Genomic DNA, 21,225 nt, shown 5'->3' with positions numbered 1-21,225 from the left:
CCTATTCTGGGAGGGCAGGTGTCCATTTTTATCTACAGTTTTAGATCCTAATGATTGAGATTATTTCAAACAATCCTGAATTCTTAATGGCTATTAAAATACAGATTTTGTAGAATCATCAATAACATAGTGTTTATATTGAGCTTGTGATACTTACGGTGGCAGACTGATGGAAAGTCAATAAAGGCTATGGTTACATTATTCTTGCCAGATATCTGCACAAGATCATTCTGCACAATGATCAATGTTATCACTTCCAGGATTTCCTTTCCCATTCTTAGTTGTGGGCTCCCTGGATTCCAGTCAGTTTGGCTCACAGAATCCTAAGAATTTCATCAACATTGTGATAGCCCCTGGTATCAAGAGGTTGACAATATAACCAATCAAACCCATCTCTAAATTCAAGATGCATGCACATGCATGTTCTAAAACCACTATGAATCTGAACTTCACCTCCAACTGCAGCTACCACTTTTTGAGGGTGTAGGCGATTAGTTCACCTTCTTGTGGGATCTTGGTATCTTGTGCATTTTGTTAACATTTGTTCACAAGCAGCAAAAAATTATCTAAGTGTAAAAAATAATTTTAAAAGTTTTTTAATAAAAATAAACAAATATCTAAGTGGATATAGGTGCTCCCAACATGTTGATATCAATATATTACTTAAATATAGCAAGCAATAATAAATAAGATGTATAGCAAAATCTATATATCAAATTTGGGGAAATTGAAGAATCCTAACTTGAATTACACAGTACAATTTCAAAACAATAGAGAAAATCCAATTATCATAAGATGAACTTATATAGTGACTTTACACTATATAAAAGCTACAAATGCACTGTAGGTTAGGATATAATTGTAATCTCTTCCCCTTAGGTTGTACTCACCCCAAATCCAGTAGAAATCACTTTTGCATAACTTACATCCAATAAATAATATAGTAAATATGCCTAAGACCCATTTGCTCTACGTATAAAACTCTGCCCTAGAAATCCAAACAAGCAATTTCTTAAGAATGAGGCTAGAGCAAAGACTGAAGGAAACTACAGCAAACCATCAAAAATAAAAATGGAATCTTAAGGGCTAGAAGGCTCTTCTTTATAAAAAAAAAAAAAAAAAAAAATGTGGCTTATGTTTCAAGCATACCCAAATTGAATTGTACTTGAAAAGATCCTAATGAAAAATGTTTGATAAAAATCAGAGGTCGCCAAAAATAAAACTTTGAAAAAAGGTACAGCAAAATAAAATCTTTATCTAGGGCTGTAAGACGGATTTGAGAGAATTAGCAAACTGTACCAAAAAATTAATTTAACGTAAGGTCTACAAAATCTGCAGTAGTTAAGAGAAATGATTCTTCTAGACAACAGTTGAAATCTTTACTTCCATAATTATTTTCATTACAAATACTCAAGTCCAATTCAACATCTTCCAGAATTTATAATTTGCACTTTTTTTTAATGGTTGCTATCAATCAGGATAGGATAGGTTTTACGGTGGTAACAAATAAAGCCAACATTTCAGTGACTTAACAAACATTAATTTATCACCTACATGACCAAAGTGGGGGTTTCAGCCCCTCATAGTAACTCGGATGATGAAAGTTTCATCTCAACTTGTGCCTCCACCATCTCCAAAGTAGCAGGAAGGAAAGGAACTGCAAATTGTACACAAACTCTTGAAAATTCTGTCCAGAAGTGTCACATGTCACTTCAACTTGTATTCTACTTGCCGAAACAAACCATATGGCTACATCCAATGTCAAGAAGAGTGAGGACAGAAAGGGGAACTGGAATAATGGTAAGCCTAATGACTGCTTTAGTGACAGGATGTATTTTAAAATATAAATGTAATGACTCCTTGAGTTACCTCACACTACTTCTCCCTTTCAGCCATGTATAAGGCAGACATAGAGATGTTAGATGCCATAAATCCTCAAAAACCTTTCCAGAAGAACAATTCAAATGTGCTGCCAGAAGATAATTTGAGCTCCACTTAAATGTTCTAAAGAATCCAACACTGAAGAGGACTGAATTAATTCAGGATGCTTTGGGCTCCTAGACATAGAAATTCAACTCAAACTAGCATGGGCAAAAAATGTTTAACCAAATTCAAAAAGAGCTAGGCATATCAGGCCTCAAAATGAGCTTGGATTTAGGGGCTTAAATATCGTTAGTCTTCCTTTCTGTTTTTCATCTCTGCTGTTTTCTGCCTTGTCAGGATCTCTCTCAAGCTGGCTTCTCCAAGCAGGTGAAGAGAGAGGAAATATGACCCCAGGAAGCCCTAGGCTTACAACCAGAACGAACTGAGAGCTCTTCTTCTCCAGCTTGACTTAGAAAAATTCTAGGAAAACCATTGAAGTTGTGAAACAACCACGTTTGTGCTTTACAAAGATTGCTCTAGCTGCTGTTTGGAGAATAAATTAGATAGAAGCAAAAGTGGAAGCAACACTTGACCCTGTTGGTCAGCTCCTTAATGAAATTCTCCTTTTCTTTGCTTTCTATGACATAGAAATATCATAGGTTCTAATAGTGGCTTAGAAGGTTCATATTTGTTGTTACCACAGCTCATCTCTTGGGTTGTTCATTCACTACAAACAGAGGAGACAATAACCCAGAGTATTACTCTTCTGATCCTTAGTCTGGAACTCAAATGGAAAATTTTCACAGACTGATCCTGGGATATCTCTTCTTCCCCTACTTAAATCCGAACCTTATAGTTTTGATTTACTTCTCTCCTGAGACTGCTGTTACTACTCTGTTCAAAAACATTCACAGCTCTTACATTCATTGATTTAAACACAGATTTTTCAGGTCCTACACAATACTGCCTCAATTTACTTTTTAAAGCAGTTTTTCCATTTTTATCACCCAAATATAGTTGACCACCTTCTAAAAGACCTGAAAAATTCAGAAGTGTACAGAGAAAAGTATAGTGTCCCCTTCTTATGGCCTCTGCCTCTTTCCTCTCCAGAGGTGACCACACTTACTAGTTTGGAAGGTGTCTTTCCAGGCCCTTTCAATGAATTTATTATATACATGTATGAAAATATGGAAGTCTCTATGTATAAATGTAAATGAATAGGAGTCATATAATATGTATTATTTGACCAGCTACCAAATACTATGACACATGTTGTATTATTACTTAACAATATGACTTAACTTTCCATTTCAATATATATAGCTCTGTCTCATTCTTTTAAAAAGATAAGCTAATACTCACAAGGTGGATACATTATAGCACAGGTCCACAAGCCTTTATATGCAATTCCAGATTCCAAATATTCTGAAAACAGAAAGTGTTGGGTAAATTTGCCACAAACTTATTTGGTGGTAAAACTTAACCCAAACTGACATAAATCTTTTTAGTCTTCATTTATCACATGTAATGAATATTCATAATTTTCATTGAAAAAATAATAATTAGAAAGTGTGGCCCCAGACCCCAGAGTGATGTTGCATAATAAACAACAAAAATTTCTGAATTATGAACACATTAGCTCCAAGAGTTTTAAACAAATGGTTGTGACCCTGTAGTTAAGGAGTTTGGATTAGTGTGTGTGTGTGTGTGCGCGCGCGCGCGCGTGTATATGTTTGCAGTTTCTTAAGAGTTTATGAAATATGTAAAACTTACTATTAATAATAATTAATATTTATTGTGTGCTTATTATATACCAAACACTGTTCCATTGCTTTCCATAGACTAATTAATGCAATCCTCGCAGCAATACTATAAAGTATTATCTACATTTTACAGATAAGAAAAGCTGAGTCACAGAGAGGCTAAGTGATTCGTGCTACTCTACAGTTAGCAATTCATGTAGCCAAAATTGAACCTAAATCAGTATGGCCCTAGAAGTTGTGCATTCAATCCATTATGCTATTTTGCCTTTATGCCTTCTGAGTATAATATAGCAAATACCTAAGTAGATCTTGACATTTATGCCCATTTTTTGACACATTTTTAAAAAATAGATCCTTACAAATATAACTGAAACCATTGTGTACCCTTATCCAATCCCATATCCTTTCTTCCCAGAGGTAACCACTGATTTCAATTTGGTGTTTATCATTGTTTGCATGTTTTTTATATTTTTATATAACAATGTATAGTATTGTTTTTCATGTTTTAAACTTTACATATAGCAGGGAGGAGGACACAACTGAAAAAGCCTCACAGGACTTCAAATTACTCAAATTCCGTTTCTTAAACTGGGTAGTTAGTGTATGAGCGTTCATTTCATTGTCAGTCTTTAAACTGCACATGCATTTGCATTTGGTATTTTATATGTATGATGATTTTTAAAGTTTTAAAGAAGGTCAGTATTAACATCAATAATATTGTACTGTTACAAATTATACCCAGTTTTTTAAACACTAATCTGGTGTTGCTGTAAAGTTATTTTTTTAGATGCAATTAACATCTGTAATCAGTTGACTTTATACAAAGAAGATTATCCTGCATGATTCCAGTGAACCTTGAGAACAGAATTGGGATTTCAAGCTGGAATTTCTGTGAAGATAAAGGTATCCCATCTGTGGACTGCAACATTGACTCTTGCCCCAGAAGTTCTAGACTCCCCTTCCTGACAGCCTGCCCTACAGATTTCAGACTTGCCTAGACAGCCCTCACGATCATATAAGCCAATTCCTTGCAACAAATCTTTTTACACACACACATATATATATACATAGCCTACTAGACACATATTCTATTACATATCCTACTGGTCCGTTCCATTGAAACAAGAAAAAAGTATTGGAAAATAATGACCAAAAACTTCCCAAATTTGTTGAAAAACATTAGGTCACAGATCTAAGAATGTTAACAAACCACAAATACGAAAAACAAGAAGAAAACCACACTTAACAGAGTTCAGAGCCAGAGATAGAGAAGCACCTTATAAGTTACATTGATGCGATGTATAGGAAAGAATCAGATTTAGAGCGCATTCTGAACTTTCTAGGACCTGGAGTGGTAAGCCCACCTGGAGAGACTTTAGAATTCCTAAGGCACTGGCCTAATTTAAATAACCTAAACTGGAAGAGGTAGTTAGAGCTCAGGGATATCCAAGCTCTGTGAGTAAATAGCAGGTGCTTCCCAAAAAATGAGAGGAAATTTGGATGTTGAACTTTCAAAGAAAGAAACATACCTTAGGATGGGATCCAGGGCAGGAAGTGGCATTCAGTGCCAAGATACATTGTGCATCCTAATGCTCTCCCCCAAAACTCAACCTACCCACCCAATCACTGAGAGAGCTGGACAACCACAGCTCTTTCCCCACCCCATGACATCCAAAAGCTTACTCTAGGGCAAAGAGTAGAGAAAGAGTGCATTCTCAGCCCTGTAATTCAAGAAAGAGAAAAGAAGAAAGGTGTTGAGCTACCATGCACAGTTCCTTTGCCAAGCTCACTAATCATGTAAATTAGTCCTCCTCTCTTAGGGAGAATGAGAAAAGAAATAGAGAGAAACGTTCTACCTTGGTTGGGAAGTCAAAATTTCTTCTTTTCTATAGAAACCTGAGGAGTGGGGAATAAATCAGTTTCATCTCCTAACTAGACTGTAAATTTATTTTAAAGTCAGAAACTGACATATAAACTTCTGCATCTATGACAGGTAGGTAGGTGTAGAGAGCTGGACATAATAACAGACAGTGAGCAAACATGTTTCAACTTGGCCACTCTATACTTAATGTGTGTATATGTTAAGAAAATTAAACATAATTTTAATATACTTTAATTTTATCTAATAATTTAAGAGTGGCTTACAGTTTATAAAACACTTTCATATATATTATCTCATTCAATGTTCATAACACCAGTATTATGAATGAAAAAAATGAGGCTCAGAGAGGTGACATACTTGCTCAAAGTCACACAGCTAATAAAAACTAGAGTTGACACTCAAATCCACGTGATCTGTCCCAGATCCAATTTTGACTCTATCATCATACAATGACTATTTCACTACTGCTATTTACTGTGCATTTTGACCTCATAAAGAAGAGAAGGATGAAGTCTGAGGCAGCAGCTGTATTTCCTGGCTGTCTGAAAAGTCTCCACCAGGTTTGGCAACAGCTGTCTCAGCTTGACATCTCACTGGGTTCCTGTCAGAGGCCCACCTTGGGGAATGACAATTTTAATGAAGAAAAATACAACCTTCCACTTGAACTCCTAGCTTTGCAAATGCAACTGACATCTGACAGGCTTGGAGGCCCTCACTGCAGGGAATGGGGTGACCCCAGCCTCTCAGCTCATAGATTATATATTTGGCAGCTTTCTCTGCAATTGGCTGGCAACATTTGTACCCTCTCCAGATCTTACTTTCTAGTCTCAGTGCTAATTTAGATGCAATTTAAACAAACATTTTCTGGGTATTTCCTACATGTCAGGCATTAGGGATATATAAAAAGATGAGTAACACACAATTCCTACCTTGGGGGCACACAAAGTCCTACAGAAAAATCAAAACTTTACACTTCCAGTATTTCTATGGAGACAATATCCATTGCCATAGCAAATGGGCCCCTTTTGAAAAGAAAACCTCTAATGAGACTACTTTAAAAATTAAATACCATGTTTATTTCCTTTGGCAGGAACAAGAAATTCAAATGCCCGTAAGGGTCTCAAAAGGAGAAGGAGACTCCAGATCTGTGGAAGGGACACTTTGAAATTAGTGTTTGAGAACCAGAACCTTGTCCTCTTTAATCTTAAAAAATAAAATAGTGATCAGCATGAGCAAAGGCCACATGAAAGCATATGGTGTATTAGGGGGAAAATAAGTAGGACCATATATTAGGAGGACAGGGTATAAGAAATGAGATTAGAAGAAAAGATGGTGAAGAGGCTTTAATATCATGCCAACGATGTTTAGAATATATTTTGAATGGATCTTAGAAGATTTATAACTTGAGCTCAGGTTAGTATGATTAGCATTTAGAAAAATGATACTAGCACTTAGGAGAGGAACAGCACTGGGAGACTCGTCAGAGGGAATACCAGAATGTCCCAAGTGAGAGATGATGAGGGCCTAAACCATGGAGATGGAAATGGAAACAGGAAGAATTGGAAAGACCGTTCAGAAGTGGAATAGTCAAGTCTGGCTTAAAGTGAGGTATAAGATATCTAGTTATGTGACCGGACACTAGGGAAGGTCTGAACTGAGATAGGAAACCCAGAAGAAGAGGCGGAGAAGGAGAGGATTCAAGGAGAAATTGCTAAATTCGGTTTAGGCTGAATATGCTCAATGCGAAGTACATGCAACATCCAAGTGAAGATACTTAGTGGGCAGACAGAAAGTGTAGCCCAGGAATGTGGAGCAGGCTCACAGAGTAAGCCATGGGAGTAGATGAGACTACCCAGGAAGAGAGCAGAGAGAGAAGGAAATCAAGTGAAAACAAAGCCCTCGGGAACGCTGACATTTAAGAGCCAGGTCGGGAATCAAAAACAGGAAACAGAGAGCAGTCACAGGAGATAAAAGGAGACAGGAGACTGCAAGGGTAAGCAATAGTAGCGAATTCCACAGTGATGTGACAGAAGATTAGAGCTAAGTGGGACCTTCGGATTCTCTTGAAATTGAAAGGCCACTAAATCTAGAAGAGAGAAACGCGCGCGCACACACACACACACACACACACACACACACACACAGGAAAGGAATGGTTGAAATAAAATTGGCAAAACGTTAATCATTGTTAAAACTGAGCCATGAATACAAGGCTGTTTATCATAATATCTCTACCTGTATACATGTTTGTAAATTTTTTTCAAATAAAAAGTTGAAAAATTAAAAACAAATTAATACATAAAAAGAATAAAATCAGCTGTTATTATTGGCTTCTAGGGTTAGGGTTTCAGTTGAATGTGGGGTAGCAAATGGGAAACAAGGAAGAGGGGGCTTTTCTAGCGATGTGAGCAATGTGAGCTTTGCTAGCAATGCGATATAGCATTGGGGAGGAACTGGACCCTATCATTCATTCAGTGTCACTACAGGAAACAGATGCCACTCAAATTAGGATGATTCCCCAAGAGTTTAATGAAGGGGACATTTATAGTATAAGAGCAGGGTATAGGGAGAGCGCAGGCATACTGCAGTAACCCTGGTGCTAGTAATAATGGGTGTTACCACCCGTTATCACACAATCTTGGTGAAATGCAGCAATAGCATTTATTTCTCAGGGTTTTGTGGGTCAGCTAGAGGGCATCTAGATCATTATGGGGATCTGCTTTAAGCCGGTGTCTAGCAGACTTGTCTCCTCTCCGCAGATCCAGCTCTTGCCTATCCCAGATGGGTTCATTCTGGGGCCCAGAACTGAAGAGGCAGCAGTGCCCAGGGGAAGCTCTCATGGAGATGGCAGATGCCCAGAAAAGGCACACAGAAACACAAGATGCTTCCAAAGGCCTGGGCTTGAAACTGGCAAAAACAATTGGTTCCACCCACATTCCACTGACCGAAGCAAGTCACAGAGCCAAGCCCAGGGGCAGGGGAAATACTCCTCTCCTTTTACGGGAGCAACTACAGAGTCACATCCAGGCAAAGCATATGGATACCAGGAGGGGCAAAGAACTGAGGCCAATAATTCAATCAATCACACACTCAAGGGTCAAAGGACGGCATGCTTAGCAGCACTCAGAAAGAGGCCTGAGAAAAGGGACACCTTGAGAGGAGCTGACCTTCCATCTCGAGAGCCAGAGGAGATTGATCTCACAAGGAGGGTGCCAGGGGAATAAACGTCCTGACCTCCTCAGGTCTCCCCTCGAAGCTTCTCACATGCTGGACCCAATTAGAAAGTTGCTTTCTGGACTCGGAAAGCAAAGCAGCCCTCTGATGGGGTCCAAAAAGGTCCACCTTCCAGGGCAGGTAGCAGTGTGGGGAAGAGCAACAGTGAGTCTGGAGGGATGAAAAGAGGATCCGGACACAGCACCGGCCAGCTGCTTGAAGAGGACAAAGTGAAGTCGGGCTGGCAGGCTTGTAGGAGAGGTTCAGCACACGAACAAACCCTCCTCTTCTTCTAGCACAGCCCAGAAAAATGGGGAACCTGAGGAAAGAGAGTTGCAGAAGAGTCTAAGCAGCCTACACTGCCACCCTGGGCATCCGATCCAAGAGGATGAGCAGGCACCAAGCCCTGAGAGAGGTTTTTTTTCCCTCCCACAAGGAAGACACACAGCTGGAGGTGGAAATGGGCAATTAAGGCTGATTGTCTGACTCAGCAATAAAATTAGGCTGTGACAGCTAATGATTGTCAAGGGGAGGCGAGTTGCTGGTGGGAGTTGAGAGGAGGCAATCAGTGCAGAGAATGATTCTTGAGAACCAGAGAGAAGGTTCAGAGTCCAAAGGCTAATTTAGGGAGCCACCTCCCAAAAGGGCACCTTTTACTCAGACTGACCAACACTCCCCTACTAGGCCAGAAAGAAGCTCTTAACATTTGTGCTGGTTATGTTTCTGGAAACAAATTAATGTAGAATGTAGCCAATGTAATAATAATAATAGACAGCAGTTTTCTTAATAAAATAAATGTTATTTTATAAGCAAAGAAACCTTACTATAGGTTTTGTATGTCCAGAACTCCAAATCAGGGATCGCTTGCTTTGTTAGGCCACAAAAAAAAAGTGAAATCAGTGCCCCAAGCATGCATTAAAAGGCAGATGTTAGATTATAGTCATCAAGAACATGGATTCTGGAGCAAATTGCCTGGATTCATATCCTAACTCAGCAGCTTACTCAAACCATGAGCCCTGGTGAGTTACTGAATCTGTGCCTTGGTTTCCCCATCTGTAAAATGGAGGTGATAATACAGCCTTGAGTTGTGAATATGAGTTAACAGACGTGAGCATTTACTAGAGTAAGATCCAGAAAGCATCCTTACCCTCCGCCACTTCACCCTGTGTCACAGGTCGGAGCCTGGGGACAGAATGTGCCAGCCTCTTTCTGAGCATAGCCCTCACCTTGACTTCTGAGTCAGGAATGCTCTATCACCAAAGTTTGAAACCCAGAGAAAATTAATTTTTTCAAGAGTGCTCTGACCATCCCATCCAGCATTTACTCAAGGTTGATGAGAACAATTAAAGGAGTGTGAAAGAGATGCTAGCAGTTGAAGGAACTCAGTATTTTAATAAATGGCGTAACCTACTGGGATGACGTTAGCCCAAGCAAGAGGAGGAGTTCGACCAAGGCAGTTAGCAACCCATGCCAAGCACTTCCCCAGTTGTCGAGTCTCCCTATCCCCCTGCAGCATTCTCTCCCTGGGCTTTCACAGGTTGGGGTCTCTCTTTCTCTTACTTCTTTCTTTCTCCTTCTTCACCTTCCCTCTATCTCTTCAGCCTCAGGTCTCTCTCTCTCTTTTTAAAACCTGCTTCCCTAATCCAATAGGACCAGATCTTTATAAGAATAGTAAGAGACACCAGGAGTGTGTGTGTGCACAGAGGAACAGCCAGGGAGAGGCAGCTGTCTGAAAGCCAGGAAGAAAGTCCTCGCCAGAAACCAACCCTACTAGCAACTTAACTCATTTAGTTGTCAGGGCAACCTGTGAGGTAGGTAGGGACTTTTATAATTATTATCTTTGTGATAAATAAATTACTATTCACCAAATATCTTGGTTTCCCTCCCTGCAGTGTTCCTGCCTGTGGCAGATTTAGACATACCCATCCTGTTGGACTAAGGAGTAATCATATGATTTGCTTTAGCCAATAAAAGTCACATATCATTTCCAAGGAGAAGTTTTAAAAGCCAGTGTATGTTTTGCCTTGTTCTCTTTTCACCGTGTCACGATGACTCGCAGGGTGCCGGTAGGTGGCTCTTCTGTCAACCTGTGTCTGAGGATGAAGACGGCATGGAGCAGAGCCATAGCCGACTCATGCAGGACATGAACGAGAAACATTTGTTGTTTGTCGTTGAGATTTTTGGAGTCGTTTGTTACTGCAGCATACCCTAGTCTCCTGACTAACAATACTCATGTTCAGGTAAGGAAACTGAAGCGCATTTAGAGTATGTCGGGAGTCTGACTCAAGTCTGAGCTCCTAGCCACTACTCTATATTTACCTCAGCGAACCTCAATTCCACTTTAGGAGTCAGGGTAATCTGTACTCTTGTTGAAGACAATGAATGCCTTGTTTCTTTCAGTCCCATCCATCTGGTTCTCACTCATTCCATCGCCTGCTTTCTTTCAAACTTTAAACATGTTAGGCACATTTATTTTATATCTGATGCTGGTTAAGCTCAAGGAAACTGAGGAGTTCACAGCTGCCTACAGATACGCCCATCATGTTTATAACTAGAGATCCCTGTTATCCCTGTTCCCAGCTCGGAACACCGTGAAGGAAAGAATTCCTTAACCTCCACTTCTCACCAAGCTTCCTATTTTGCTGTTTGGGGAAAGATGATAATAATTGCTATTCTTTAGTATCTGTTATGCTCCAACAATCATACAAATATGATTTCTGATTCTTAAAGCTACACTACAAAGCAGGAATTATTCCCATTTTTCTTGACAAGCCCATCGAGGTCCAATAACACTGAATAAGGTGTCTAAGGTCACATACCTTCTATGTGTTAGGCTCCTGATTCCACTTCAGAGCCATCTGACACTAAGGCCCATGTTCTTTTCCAGCAGGCTGCTTGTTGTAGTGAACACTGCTCCAGCTGGTCTTCTCTTTGATCATGTGTGACCTTGGAGGTATCTGAGTCTTTCGGCATATTTTAAATGCTTCTAAAGAAGGAAGTAAAGGGGCGAATCTAGATAAAAAGTGTTAATGTAACAAAAAATAACAGAGAGACTTGAAAAACAACTAAACAGCCTAAGTAGTTTGTATTTAAATAATAAAACCAAGCACAGTGTTGTGGAGTCTTTGATCCAAACTTTCTGAGCTCACAAGCAAATTTTAATGAAGCAAAACTCCCAGGAAGGCAGCCCAATTAGCCCTATTTTCCAGGTGATCTGACCAGGACACCAAACTCTGATTTCCTATCCCTGGTGCTCATCTTGGAACACAATTATCCATATTGAGAAGCTATAAACTACATGTGCAAATAACTGCCCGATTTTTAGAACAGGCTTATGTCGAACCGTTGATCATTGCTGTCTTTCAACAAGTTTTTTTTTTTTTTTTTTTTTTTCTGATAATGAGCCAATTTATAATCTAAAGCCAGATGTTGTCAGTCCTGGGCTCATTTTTTTTTTTTTAAGTATCATTATATTTATTATCTGGTATTGCCATCTGGGTCGCATTTTTGAAAATAAAAGCCTTTCTTGTGCTTCTGGAAGCTACTTCTTCTGGAATACTTTGTCCTCAAAACACCCCCTTTACAGGATGGCCTCACAAATATCAGAATCATTAGTGTAGCCATCTCCAAACACTTTCTCCTGCATGATTCCATTTTCAACAAGACCCCCAAATAATAATACTCCCTTATTCACACAGCTGCCATTTACGAAGTGCCTAAATATGCCAGGCCTAATGCCAGATGCTATAAAGAATGTAAAGCTATACAAAGCACAGCCCTGCCCTCGACACTCAGTCTTTTAAAGGGCATTAAATAAAAATTAGTACTGTCATGTGAAATCAACAATCGGAAGTCATGTAAGATATTTCACTTTTAGAGAGAAATCAAGGTTTCATCCATTCTGCCAAGCCCCATGCTATCCCCACAATTAAGAAAATGATGCTGATATGAATTGATCAGGTTTAATATTTCTTGGACCACAGTGCCAGGAAGTGACGTTTTTGGTTTTAGAAAGAAAGAAACTAAAGTGCTAAGGTCCTCTGGGCTCTTTCTGAACGCTCTTTGCAATCTTCTCTCTCCCTTGATTTGAGGAGTGAGAGCAGTCTGGAGCTATCTACCCCTAGGGAAGACCTCTGTTTCCTGGAGTGGAACCAGAGTAAAGCTCAGGGGAAGACCTCAAGCCCTACCCAGGCTGGCAAAATGCTTTCTTGCAGTTCCACAGGAGATGACAAAATAAAGAAAGTAGTATTGGAAAATAACCTAAAATGTAAAGTAAATATCCATGAGTTCATACTGGCATAAACAAATGATTAACTAAATAAATAAGTGGGGAGAAAGAGAACAATCTTCTGTGCAGAGGAATCCCAAATAATTTATATAGAACCTCTGCCGTTAAGGACGGGGGAGTATAACTTAATTGTGACGAATGTGCCAAACTAATGGATAGTAGTAATAATAGGAGAAACTGTGGAGTGGTAATGCACTCTAATTTGTCTGGAAACACATCTCCTTTGCATTTTCTTGAAACACTCTTTAGCAGTGCCAGGTAATGGGCCTAGACAACATAAAGCTAAATAAATGTAACCTAGGCAATTTTTAAAATACATCTCTGGTGCCCTCCCAGTCTCTGAGGCTTTTGGTCTACTAAGAAGAAAGGAAGGATTTTCGCAAATGCGGTTGAACTTGCCTGGGCTTGCAAAGAACAAGGCCTGAGTGAAGTATATAGGGAGGGGGAACTGGCCTCACTTAGAAGGAGGCTGAGGGGATTTTGGAGGGTGATTAGCTAAGGAGAGGAGCCATGCTTCTCCCCTAGGAGCTTGTTTGGATGGGGTAGTCAGGTCGTACACATGGGGCTTGGAGTTCATGGGAGCAGGCTGCCGAGCAGAGTTGGGATGCTCCCTGACATGGCTCTCTGGACCATGAACTGGGCTGTGGGAGGATGTGAGTCTTTGATAAGCTATCCCTCACAAACTGTCACTTTTTCTTATCCTGTTATTGTTAATGTGGAATTATTGGGTGCAATAAGTTTCTCACTGCACATTTTAGGAAAATTAGGATGTGGTAAAACCGTTCAGTTGGATCTACTTTACTCTAAAAAGAAGACTCGTGCGCTAGGCAGGCAAAAATATTTCCATGGTTTTATTAATCAGAATTTAAAAAACCAGCTGCTTTCTCAGAAAGGGTGTTGTACTTGAACATGCCTGTATTATCACAGAGGTACACCAGAGGGCAGTACGGGTGCTCTGTTCTGTGCCATTTTTTCCTAGACTGTACAGCTGAGTAATGGGTCTCCTTATGGTGTTTTCCTGGGTAACGAAAGAGATAGGTAGGCGTAATCATTTTCTATTTCTGTGTAATAAATTACCACAAACATGTAGCTTAAAACAACATGCATTGGTTAGCTAACAGTTCTGTTAGGTCAGAAGTTGACTGCTTTCACAATCACGGATAGGAGGCAATAGTAGTAGGTGTGGCCAGTTGGGAGGAGTGATGTAGGAAACTTAAGTCTTTTACATTCTAGCCATGTATTTGGCTAGTGAACTCATGCAACAGCCACTTTAGCCAAAGAGAAGGACAGAGTCTGTGACGAGTGCCTGAAAGTAGCCGAATTGGGATTTCGTTAAGTTTACAAACTTTCCTGGGTGTTCCTGAAATCTGACTTCAGATCAATGTTTCATTTCCCATAGCAGGATAGTTGGGACTGTGTTCAATTCATCAATACACTGAAATTAGTGGAAGTCTCAAAAAAAAAAAAAAATCTCCTCTCAAATGTTTTTTCTGCAGTCGAGACCCCTTTGAGGTTGCTCTTTAACTGTTCTCTTTTCCAAGTTTCCCTGGAAGAAAATGAACCTTTCAGGACTTGAAAATGAAAAGGCAGCCAAAATCTTCCCGTCACTTTTTCTTTCTGTTACAATAGACCTATAGGTTTTACTTAAGCGAAATGGAGAACACCCAAGCAGAATTGGGTTCAGTTGTACTGTCCCAGCCTGTAAGACAGAAAACTTGAAGCCTTCCTATTCTTACTTTCTCAAACATGCTGCATTTCTCATTTTAAAAAACAGAAGCAGCTAAAGGCAGATCTGTGTTCTCTCTTGGCTAGAGACATTTTACTGCAAAATTTTGTTAACCAGTTAGGAAGCTTTACTTTGCCCTTACTTGGTATTTAAGATTTATGGGTTTTTGCCGTTCAAATTTGGTGAAGAGCTGTGTGTATTTAAATAGCATCTTTGGATCCCACGGAGTCAGTAGAGATATCTCGCCAGATATATCCAAGTTACCAAGCAGTCAAAAGAGAAAAAGTGTATGAGTGGGCTCTTCAAAGAGAAATAGCAAATGCTCCTCTCTCTGCTTCTCTCAGTAATAGTCCTACCTATAAGATACGGTTGTTAATCCACAACAAGAAGGGAGTGCTAAATCTGGTGGAGAGTGGAGAAGATGTTACAATGAGGGAAAAGTAATTAACCCATAAAAACTTTGTTGGAAAAGGCTTTTTACTTTGAGTTGACTTTGAGACATTTTATTGCCTACTTCCGTGCTGCCAGCTGAGCTTCACATGGACCATAAAGCCTCCAAATATACTTTGTGTAAGATTGTTGTTTGTCTTCATCAATTTATCCTGGTGACCCCTGGTGGAACATCACTCCATAAGGAGAAGTAGAGTCCCAAAATAGACATCTAGCCACTCATTGAATTACCAATGCCCAAATTGTCACATATATCAATTTACCCACTGCTTCCTTTTGGCAGGCTTCCCTATGTTTCAGCCTAAACCCTATTTCACTATCAAAGCTGAATTTGTATTTCTCACTTTTATCAGGACATTCTATTCAGCAGCCAAGCTGTCCTGGACCAATGGCATTGTCTAGTCAATATGCCTAGCACATAGCAGGTACTTAAAATTCATTAACTGAATCTAACATTTCCTCCTTTACTTCTAAATTACCATTTTCTCTGAGTTGGATGAGACTTACTCCTTTCTTACTCTAGATGCAGTTTTCTCTGACCCTGTACCAGGACTTGCCACACGAGTAAAGAACTCTCCCCACTTGCAAAGACATTGCTCCACCACGGTGTCGCATACTTGTAAAGATCCTAGGCATTCGTTTTTTAAAACCCACACTGAGACTAGTTATACACCAAGCTGTTGCACCTCAGTTCCAAATGGACATCAGGCTTATTTAGGGCCTTTCTGACAAGTAAATTATAAACGTATATGGCTATTTTCTTTATTGATACCACAATTTCTTTCTTCAGGTTGACACCAGAGAAAATACTTTAAACCTCTGAACACATGTAGGCACTCAGGAACAGAGAGAGAGGAGAAGAAGAAAAGGCCAAAAAGGAAGAAAAAAAAAATGAAATTATCCTGAGAAAAATCCCAAAGGAGGAAAATGCCAAGTAAAAGAAAATATTCTTGGCATTCTTGCCTTTCATAATTAGAATAACCTAAATGTCTAATATTAGAGGAATGATTAGGTAAGTTATAATCTATTCACACAATGGAATATTGTGCAGCCATTAAATGTTTATTTTGAAGAATGTACCATAGTAAAGGAAAAAGTTTGTGTAATGATAAGTGAAAAAAGCAAAACAGAAAATTATATTGTGCTATAATCTACTTCTGAGGAGCACTGACATTCTATGGAATGTTCCAGCAAGTGGTGCCTTCAAAAGAGAGAAAAGATAAAACAAAGAAGCAATGAAAGGGAGTGAACCAAGAGAGCATGAGGTCAGAGAAGCTGGGAGACGGTGGCATGTTCAAGGTGCCGGGCACTTTATACCCATTGCTACACTTAGTCTTCGCCAAAAGCGGGTGACACTATTATAACCACTTGTGATGAGCAAATTTTGAGCAAAGCCTCAACAGGAATTTAGCAAGTTGGACAATATCTCAGGGTAAGGGAAAGATAGGATTTGAGCTGAAGTCTACCTCTTGAGCACAGCCCATGCTCTCTGCTTTACCCCAGGCTGCCTCTCTGCCATGGTAGAAATATCTTCTAAATGTACATGAGGATATGGTTTAAGAGTGTCAGTTGTATTTTCTATTCTATGAATACACCTGTGATGCAAGAGAGGTAGGATTAAAGGGTATGAGAATATACCCTGGGGTGACAGATTAGCATGAGGAGTGCAAATTCCATTGCTTTGAAGGCAAGTAAGGTAGAAGGGGAAACAATGTCGCAAATTGGATCATGCATGCATAATACTGTCCAAAGGGTGCAGGAATTCAGGTATCTCACCCATTGTTATCAGATATTCCATTTTGTTTAGAGACATCAGAAATCTGGATTTTATCTTTCTCCATGTAATTTTTTATTTTTAAATGTTGGGAACTAAATAAAAACATTTTAAACACTGCAGACAAAATAAATCTGTGGCACAGATTGGGCTTAGGTTTAGACCACTGTCTTAGCATCTCTCTGAAGGTCGTTTGTCTTCAGGAACTTCACCTTCAGCTGTTCTGATTCTATTCAATTCAATCCCTAGGCTAAGAAGAAATCCCTGAGAGGGCCATGGGTGGGGTGCTTTTCTTTCCGCCTTCCTTCCCCAGCTTCACTCAATGGGCCCATCATTCAGTTTTCCAGGATGAATGCTTTGTTGGGTTTCATTCCGTGGAGTTAAAGGAGCATGGAGTGTCTCTCATCACAGCCCTTCTTTTCTAGGAAAATAAATGGCTAGCTCCCTGGAGTTGGGGATATTTTTTTATGCAATGACTTTCCTCTATGAGATTTATTGCAGCAGCTTTGAGAGAGATTTGTAGTAAGTAGTGTTCGGGCTGTGGGTCTTAAATCCTCAATGCCACAGTCATAACTCTCAAAGAAGGAAATGATAGAAGAGCTCAGTAGCTAATATTGCATTATGATGATACTGTCTCCGCAGAAATGATTGCTGTCTTGGTGCTGCTATCTTACTTAGGAAACGTGAGCTCTTCAAATGTGCTTGAGATATCTATCCTGGTGGTGCTTTGTGAGATCCAGAAGAATCTACAGACTAGGCGAAGAGAGTAAACATTTATTGAGTGTCTTCCACTCCCTTTTCACTAAGGCTCAAAGGAATGAAATAACGCTCCCAAGGTCTCCAGCTATAAAACCTCTCCGATTCCAAAGCAGATCTTATCTACCATGACACATGGAACATATTTTTATATATAAGAGAATGTCTAATGAATCAAAGTTGATAGGAGCAAATGGTGAAATATTCTTATCATTTTAGGTTTAGCCTGAATCTATTTCACTTTAAGACTTAGTGTATAGTGTATAGGAAGCCTAGGAGATAAACAGTCTAAATGATACTATGAGAAAACAATCAAACAAACGCAAACTATGGAATAAGTACAATGATTACAGTCACTTCAAAAGCAAATGTAATGGTAAAAAATGCCAAGGGACTCTTCTAGGTTAAAAAAGATTGAAAAGACAAATGAACAAATGTAATATATAAATCTTGGATCCTGATTCCAAATGGAACTATATATTTGAGGAGTAACTGAGAAAATGTGAATATAGACTAGATGTCAGATGATATTAGAAATTATTATTAGTTGTCTTAAGTGTGATAATGGTACCATGGTTATGTAGGGGGAAAAAACCTTATTCTTAGGAAATATCTGCAGAAGTATTTAGAAGTATCATGATGCCTGCCCTTTAATTTCAAATGATTGAGTAAAAAATTATGTAGGTGTAAAATATTATCACTTGATTAATCTAGATGGTGAGTATGTAGTTATTATTACATTATTCTTTTAACTCTCCTTTGGGTTAAAATATTTTTCAGAGTATAAAGTGAAAATACAAAAATAAAAAACTTGATTGCATGAAGGTACCTCAGAATGATGGAGAGGGAGCTGCCCTGAATGAGGTGAAAGCATTTTGAAATTCTTTTAGAAGATCAAAACAAACTTACATAGCTTACAATATGTGTTCATTATAGTACATATAAAAAATATCTTAAAAGGATAGATATACATAACTACACATACATAAAAGTACATTTACAGGTAGGCAAGAACTAGAAATGTATCTATTAGGTTAGTGGAACTAGAGGTGATCTTTTTTCAAAATTACTCTCACTGTATCATCTTTTCCATTAACATAATCTCAAAAAGTAAGCTCATAAAACAAGTCAAAAATTCATAACTCTTTTTGCTCTGGTGTGGGGTTACAGATGAATATTTTTCTTTTAAGAGTCATCCTGGAAACCCACTGAAAATAAATATTCCATATTTTTATCATCAATAGATGCATTTAATTTTTTTAATACTGATAACAAGTTATTGTGGAAACTTCAGCGTCATAATTCTAGGGTGGTTAAAAAGATCTGGGAAGAATAACAATAAGTGAAATAATTAAAAATTCATGAAAGCTTCAGGAAGTTAGAAGTTTGCTTCATGAATGGCTAAACAAATAGTTTCATCTAAATTATAAAAACAGATGTCTAAAACAAGGGTTAGCAAACACAAGCTGGCCACTTATTTTTGTAAATAAAGTTTTATTGGAACACAATCATGCTTATTTGTTTATGTATTGTCTATGGCTGCTTTCACACTGCAATGGAAGAGTTAGGTGGTTTTAACAGAGACTATGTGGCACACAAATCCTAAAATATTACTATCTGGTCCCAAAAATAGTTTGCCAAGCTCTAGTCATATATGTATATGAAAAAAGATTAAATGAGAATATGGAACAATAAAGATGATTTATTATGGTGGCAGTATTGTGATTTTTTTCATATTTTTAAATTTTACATTATTTTCACAATGTGCTTTGTTCATTAAATAAGTATTTTTATGAAAAAATAATTGAATGAGACATATTACTGTTTTTAGAATGCATGTAGTTATGAGAGGAAAAGCAAATATCAAATACATATTATATAGTAATTAAAGTCTGATGTGAAAATTCTAATCTTTAGAGTTGAGTCAAAAAATAATAATAATAATCAGAAAAACAGGGTGAAATTACCAAGGTAATTCTCATGGGATTGTTCATAATAACAAAATAGTGGAAATAACAGGGTAACTATTAAATAAATGGTGGTATCTATATGATAGAATAATATACAATCATAAAAATGATACTTTTAAAAAAGTATTTATTCTGTAACCAGAAGAAATTTCTTAAAGGATAAGGTAGTACTCTCTGACAATGAAAAAAATGTTGATGATAATGATATTTAAGTAAAATAAATTACAAAATATTTCAAAATACCTATGTATAAGCATTATCTACATAAACTTATAAATATGTAGAAAAACATCTGGAAAATATAAACTAAACCATCAAAAGTGGTTTAGGAAGTTATATTCGAGATCACTTTTCTTTCTCCTTAATACAATTCTAGGGTATTTAATTTTTTTATGAGCACATATAACAAGAGAAGAAATATGTATATGAATATTTAAAAGTAATACTTATTAAAAGTTTTTAAATGACTTAGTTAAATGTTTATGAAAAGTTATCAGAAAAGCTTCTTCTGTAAACTGTTTAATGCTTTACAGAATTAAAGAGAATATAATCTCTAGTTCAGGAAAAAAATGTATACAAGAAAAGGACTACAAAATGTTACTTTTAAATGTTAAATGTTACTTTTATGGATGATTTTTGCCTTATTTTTCTATACTTATCTCTATCTTCTTGATCTTTCTACAATGAACATATACTACTTGGATAATCAGGAAAAAAATTTTAAGTAAGAATTTGTGAAAATAACTTTTTGAAAGAAAAGAATATTACAGCTACTACCAATTCATATCACCTGACTTTTGATCCTTTTCCTTTTCTTTGTCTCTCTCTTTCTTTCATGCATTCAATAATTTCTGACAATAATAATGATTTCCACTATTAAAGCTCTAATTCTTTTAAGTGTCCTATCCATCCACACAAACTCAGGCAAACATGTAGCCCTCTGGTCCCTGAGATTTGTCCAAAGTATCATTCTACACTTCTGGTCCACTGTCCTTGCTTTTCTTACTTCCTTCCCTATGTGTCTAAGGCCCATCTGTCTCCATATCTCAGTGCATGATACTCACTTCTGCCTATTATGTTCTTACAACAGGTTTGGGACAGATATCAGCCTCCGCTCTCTTCCATAATTCTGTTAATCTCCATCCAAAATTGTGTCCTAAAGTCTCAGGGAGGAGACAGGTCTCACTTTGGCCCCACACTCACCTCAGGATCCAGGCAATCTAGGGTGGCCAGACCTCCCTTGCCCTGCCAGGGGAGAGAGCATTAAACAGTTTACAGAAGAAGCTTACCCGAATCTGTCTCCCTCAACTCCCTGGGGAGGGGGGCGGGGTCAGATTGTGTAACCAAACCGCTGCGGATGATAGACAGCAGCCCCACCTCCACAAAGAAATAACGATTTCCAAGTGGAGAGGGTCAGTCTTGTCTACTTGCCATGATTGTGTCATCGCCAGGGCTCTTCAGTTCTCTCTCAGCACCTTTCTACCTCAATCGGCTAGCTCAAGTTCCATCAAAAAGTATTCTCAGTGTGTAGCCTGAGACC

General features: G+C 38.3%; 1 long non-coding RNA gene across 4 annotated transcripts in view; it reads right to left on the bottom strand.

Moving 5' to 3' along the window:
• Window positions 1-11,642, bottom strand: part of LOC107516405 — an 86,426-nt gene extending 74,784 nt beyond the window's left edge. For 3 of the 4 annotated variants that reach the window (XR_001598288.2, XR_001598287.2, XR_001598290.2), the window contains exon 1: window positions 11,541-11,613. This is a non-coding gene — a long non-coding RNA (uncharacterized LOC107516405). Of the gene's footprint in view, window positions 1-11,540 lie in introns of all 4 variants that reach the window. The other variant, XR_001598289.2, reaches the window with a different exon arrangement.
• Window positions 11,643-21,225: the final 9,583 nt, after the last annotated feature.

The sequence above is a fragment of the Rousettus aegyptiacus genome, unplaced genomic scaffold, assembly GCF_014176215.1.
Source record: "Rousettus aegyptiacus isolate mRouAeg1 unplaced genomic scaffold, mRouAeg1.p scaffold_m13_p_3, whole genome shotgun sequence".
Taxonomy (NCBI): domain Eukaryota; kingdom Metazoa; phylum Chordata; class Mammalia; order Chiroptera; family Pteropodidae; genus Rousettus; species Rousettus aegyptiacus.
Note: the sequence above shows the minus strand (reverse complement) of the source record. Positions and strands in the feature narration are given on the sequence as shown.